This window comes from Panulirus ornatus, chromosome 3 (genome assembly GCF_036320965.1).
Source record: "Panulirus ornatus isolate Po-2019 chromosome 3, ASM3632096v1, whole genome shotgun sequence".
In the NCBI taxonomy this organism is placed as follows: Eukaryota; Metazoa; Arthropoda; class Malacostraca; order Decapoda; family Palinuridae; genus Panulirus; species Panulirus ornatus.
In genome coordinates, this window is record NC_092226.1 from 6,547,720 (window position 1) to 6,553,342 (window position 5,623).

Genomic DNA, 5,623 nt, shown 5'->3' on the forward strand with positions numbered 1-5,623 from the left:
ACCACCGCCAACCCTAAACATAACAATATCAAGTTCCCTGTATCTATGTTGGTGGTAACATCTTGGGCACCTGATGCTTCCAGCATTCGGTGTACACCAGAAGCTATGGGATGAGTATGTCGCACACACACACACACACACATACCCCTCAGCGTTCAGTGCACACTAGAAGCTGTGGGAAGAGTCTATCACCCAGACATGCTATCATCAAAATGAGAGATTAGGGAGCTGTCTCTTTTGCTTAGAGCTTTGTAGAATGTGTCTGATGTCAGTGACTCCAGTTTCCCTAGGATGGATTAGGTGCACAAATCCTTTCATGTCATCTATCCACGACGAAGAAAAGACAAATGTAATGCCAGCACGGACGTGCTAGGCCACATGAAGTGTGGGGGATTTGAATAAGTCAGATATTCAAACATTTCATTGTTATTATCTTCATATCATACAAACACTTGAGGTACAACAATCATCCTTTATTGCATAATGCTGAATATAGAAATATCTTAATATGTAGTTATATTATACAAACCTTAAAGTCATAGTAATAAGAAAAAATAGAGATCATGTAACCTGTTGCAAATATATCATAAACATTTTTGTCAAGGCTTGGAATTTTAGAATAGTTGCTGGATATGCTGTCTGAAGGACACCAAGTAAGCTAACCTAGGAATCTACTTCTGTAGGAAACATCATTGTGGAACAACACAAAAATTCATGATATTATATGACTTCAGATGAAAGAATCTTTTTTTTTAATGTGAATAGTTATTCTCCAGTAATATTTATATGACATCACTTGCCATACTGTAGTTAAACAGCAATGGAATTTAGAGTTTTTGGTCCCACAAAACTATAAACTTAATAATTCTATGTACTCATAATTATCACCTAAAGATGATTCTAATAAAGTCTCCTGCCTGATTCTCCATTGGTTGGTTTTTTAAAATTCCTTTTCCATATCAGTTTTCTTTCTGTATTCAATAAATGGATCAACTCGTTGCCTGGCAATGTCTTGCATGTATTCTGTTTCCTTTCTAGCATTTCTAAGTTGCTGGACCCTTGCTTGCCAGCCTGGCCGTGCTTGTGTCTGTTCAGAGTCGATCATAAGGTCGATGTACTCCAGTGTTGACAATGGATTTGGCTTGAGAGCTATTTCCTGCAGACGTTGCAGAGATTTTCTCAACGACCCTGTCATCCCCAGCACTTTTAGTAGCACCGCTTCAAACTATGGCTCTTAGATTCTTCTGATGAGAGTTTCTTCTCCTTTGGCTTCGTGGTAGCGGTGCTCCAGATCCTCTGCTGTTATGGTTACTGCCACCAACTTTGGAACAAGTTTATCCAGGAAGTTCTTACGCACGTTGCAAATGAAAAAAAGGCGACAGTAGCCATCAAGTTAATGTCTAGCAATCATCTTTCTTGTTACCATTATGCAAAGATTCCAATGGCAGATATGGCTACACTGAAGGCAATACGGTATCAAAATATTGACCGGCTGGAAGTGGAACCTTCTCGACTACATTTCTTTATTTACGGTGAAAATAACTTTTTGTTTTTGTTTTCCTCAGTGTCAGCTTAATGTGTCTTCAGAACCCGAGTTTCTTTCTCTACTGGACGTCTGTCGGTATTTCTTTGATGCACGCCTGCAGTTGATGCCTATCATTCATAGCATCTCCCGTCAGTAAAAGATCTTTCGCCTTTAGCCAATTCCATTCTGCCGAAAGAACACTTTGCAACTCTCGTCTCCTAACTGCCAGAACATCTCATCAAAGTTACTTTCTCCCTCGTCACCGTCATCTTCACGAGGCTTGTTGTCAATGGTCAAAATGTTTTTAGCAAATGGACTACAAGACTCTTACTCCACTGAGTACCTGTAGAGTCTTGACCATCAGCAAATACGAGCAGCAAGAAAATGTTAGGTATGTCTGTGTTGGCGTGAGACGAGGCAGAGAGGACTGAACCACAAAGCCAACAGCATCAGTGTGGTCGATGCAGCACATACCTCCAGTAGAGAAGAAATCATGTACCAGTCCCGTGATTTCCCGGTCTAGCATCAACCCAGACGTGTCACCAAAACTTGGAGTAACAGTGTTAATGGATGGGAGTATCTTGAAGCCCTTTCGATGATGGATGGTGTAAGAGGTGAAGTGTTTAGTTTGGCTCCTGGCCTGGTTCTGCTCTGTGGGTTCTGTTATCAACCTGAAACGGAAAATAATCCCTCCATTTATCGCCAAAAAAACTGTAGTCAATGAGGCCATTGATGAGGGTGTTTTTGAACGAGCCAGTTGACCCTACAACCATGATGACCTTCTCCACAACGTATCTATTTACTCCAAATTCACACTTGCGAAGCATATGATTATCTTCGCTGTAAATCAATTTAAGTTCTGGCTTGTAAACACTTGCACACCCGACTTGCATGTGTTCATATGTGACACCATATCCTGGTTTGCCAAACTAAGTTATGATCTTGGAACTTGTGCTAGGTGGTTAGGTGTTACATTCTCTGTAGAAGGGAGTTCATCTGACTGTGTTTGTCACATTAGTTCAAACTTTCTGTTGTTCATTCACATATTTCTGTATACCACACTTAGAACCAATGCACGTTGGCTTTGCCCACTTGTATCGCCACAGTTGTTGGTGAGGTCTGGCTCCCCCTTCGGCTTACCAGGAGGACTGGTTGGCTAAGTCGACACATATGAGTGTCATTGCTCGGACGAGCCCTGCCTCACAAAAGGCCCTCACACTCATCATCTGCGCTCAGATTTGTGCCTTCTAAGCTAATTCGCTGCGAGATTAAACTTGATCTGTGAGAGAGTGCGCTGGAGTATTCTGTCAGGATGTTTAGTTTTTGTTCTTTTTTACTTTGTATTTAAAGGTGTAAGGCTCGCTCGTTGATTGGAGACGACACCATATTTCTCAGAACACCTGCCTCAGCACTTCCGCCTTTGTTATGGGGCAATAGTTGGTTTTGGAACCCAAGTTTCTCAGTGTAGAAATTTCTTGCTCTGAAGGCAACTTTTCTTCTTCTTATTCCTTCTTCTTTTTCTTCTTCTGCTTCTCTATCCTCGAAATGATGCATTACTATATTTATTTTGTGAAGATCTTCAATTATGTTCCCCGTATCATTTCCTAGATTTGTGCTAATTTGACGGACTAACAGGTTGGCTTTACTGTAAGTCCATGAATGTGAGAGCAGGCAAGTTAAGGTAGACAGAATAGTAATCCCATCGTATCTTAAAAACTAGTTCTTAACGGCGCTGTTGTCAAGATACTTAGTGTGCTAATTTCAGAATTATTTCTTTGCCTTTACTTTAATCACCTGTTCCTCGAAGCTTGACCTTCTTACAGGCACCATTCCCGGCGAACTGTTATATTTCAACTTAGCTCCCCCCTTCATTTCCTTCACGTCAATATCACCACCAAGCGTGAAGAGCGTACCTTCATTGTCCTTTTCCCGATACTCGGTTTCAGATTCCTTGACCCACTTGTACTCTACATAATCAATTTTTTCTACCGGTATTATAGGTTGAATGCTCTTAACCATGTTATCTTGTTTTGCCACGCTTCTTGAGTAAGACATCTTGCACTGTTGGTGTCTCTAACTCAGTCACTTTATATTGTAAGGCTGCTGAGGTAGTGACGTTATGGGGGTTGGTGTAGGTTCTTACACCACTGAGGTAGTGACGTTATGGGGGTTGGTGTAGGTTCTTACACCACTGAGGCAGTGACGTTATGGGGGTTGGTGTAGGTTCTTACACCACTGAGGTAGTGACGTTATGGGGGTTGGTGTAGGTTCTTACACCACTGAGGTAGTGACGTATGGGGGTTGATGTTGGTCCTTACAGCAAATGTCCCGTCATTTCATAGCAGCGATGTACTAAGCTGAAAAAACAAAAACAAAAAAAGGTAAGGAATACTGTAACATTTCAGTTTTGATACATATGTAAACTGAAATAGAGAAAGAATTTTAACACCGTATTTCCTGCGTGTCGTAGAAGGTGATTAAAGGGGGAGGGAGCAGGGAGCTGGAAACCTTCCCCTTCTGGTCTTTCAATTTCTAAAAGAGGGAACAGAAGAAGGAGAAGGCAGGAATGCTTATCCTCCTCGAAAGCTCTGGCGGAGGTGTCTAAATGTGTGTGGATGTAATCAAGATGAGAAGAGAGGGCACAGGTAGTATGTTTGAGGAAAGAAACCTGACTGTTCTGGCTTTGTGTGAAACAAAGCTCAAGGATAAAGAGGAAGAATTGATTGGAAATGTCTAAGGAGTAAAGTCAGGGGTTGGTGAGATGACAAGAGCAAAGGAAGGAGAAGCACTGCTCCTGAAGCAGGAGATGTGCGAGTATGTGACAGAGTGTAAGAAAGTAAATTCTAGATTGATGTAGGTGAAACTGTAAGTGGATGACGAGAGATGGTTGATTATTAGTGCTTATGCACCTACCCATACGAAGAAAGATCATAAGAGACAAGTGTCTTAAGAGCAGATGAGTGAGTGTGTCAGCAGTTTTGATGCATGAGACCGGGTATTAGTGAAGGATGATTTAAATACAAAGGTGAGTAATGTGGCAGTTGAGGGTATGATTGGGGCGTATGGGATATTCAGTGTTATGAGTGGAAAGGGTGAAGAGCTTGAGGAGCTGTGTGCTGAAAAAGGACTGGTGATTGGGAATACCTGGTTTAAAAAGAGGAATATACACTAGTGCACGTAGATGAGTATGAGTGTTAGTCAGCGGTTGCGGTTGGATTGCATATGAATTGTTAGGCGTGCAAAAGAGAGATTTTTGTATGTAAATATGCTGAGAGGGGCAGCTGGTCGGATGTCTGATCACTATCTTATGGAGGCGAGGGTAAAGATTTGTAGAGCTCTTCGAAATATAGGAAATAAAAGTCGGGGAAAAGAGAATGGTGAGAGTAAGTGAGCTTGTAAGAGAGAATTGAGTGTAGAATGGCAAAAAGGTGAGAGTAAATGAAGTGAAGAGAGTGGGTGAAGAATGGGACATAATTAGGGAAGAAGTGATGGCATGTACAAGAGATGCATGTGGCATGTAAAAGTTGGGAGATGGGCAGATTGGAAAGGCTATTGGGTGGCGGAATGAAGAAGTAAAGTTGCTATTGAGGGAGAGAGAGATGAGAGGCGTTTGATCGGTACTTACAAGGAAGAGGTGCAAATAATTGGAATATATATATATATATATATATATATATATATATATATATATATATATATATATATATATATATATATATATATATATATATATATATATATGAGAAAGCAGCAGAAGGGCAAGAGGAAGGTGCAGGGGTCGATAAAGAGGGCGAATGAGAGTTGGACGAGCGACTAGCAGTAAAATCTAGGGAGAATAAGATGTTTTGGAAGGAGTAGATAATATGCAAAAGACAAAAGAACAAATGGGATCATCGGTGAAGGGGGCAAGGGAGGAGGTGATAACAGGGAGTGATGGAGTGAAAAGGGGATGGAGTGAGTATCTTGAAGGACTGTTACACGTGTTTGATGATAGAGTGGCAGATGTTGGGTGTTTTGGTCAGGTTAGTATTCAAAGTGAGAGGGTCAAGGAGAGTGGTTTGGTGAAAAGTAAGAGGAGGCGAAAGCCTTACTTAAATT

The 5,623-nt window shown here is 41.3% G+C and overlaps 1 pseudogene; it reads right to left on the bottom strand.

The window, feature by feature from the left end:
• Positions 1-414: 414 nt before the first annotated feature.
• LOC139759315 (uncharacterized) lies at positions 415-2,561 on the bottom strand (annotated as a pseudogene).
• Between the last annotated feature and the right edge of the window lie 3,062 nt (positions 2,562-5,623).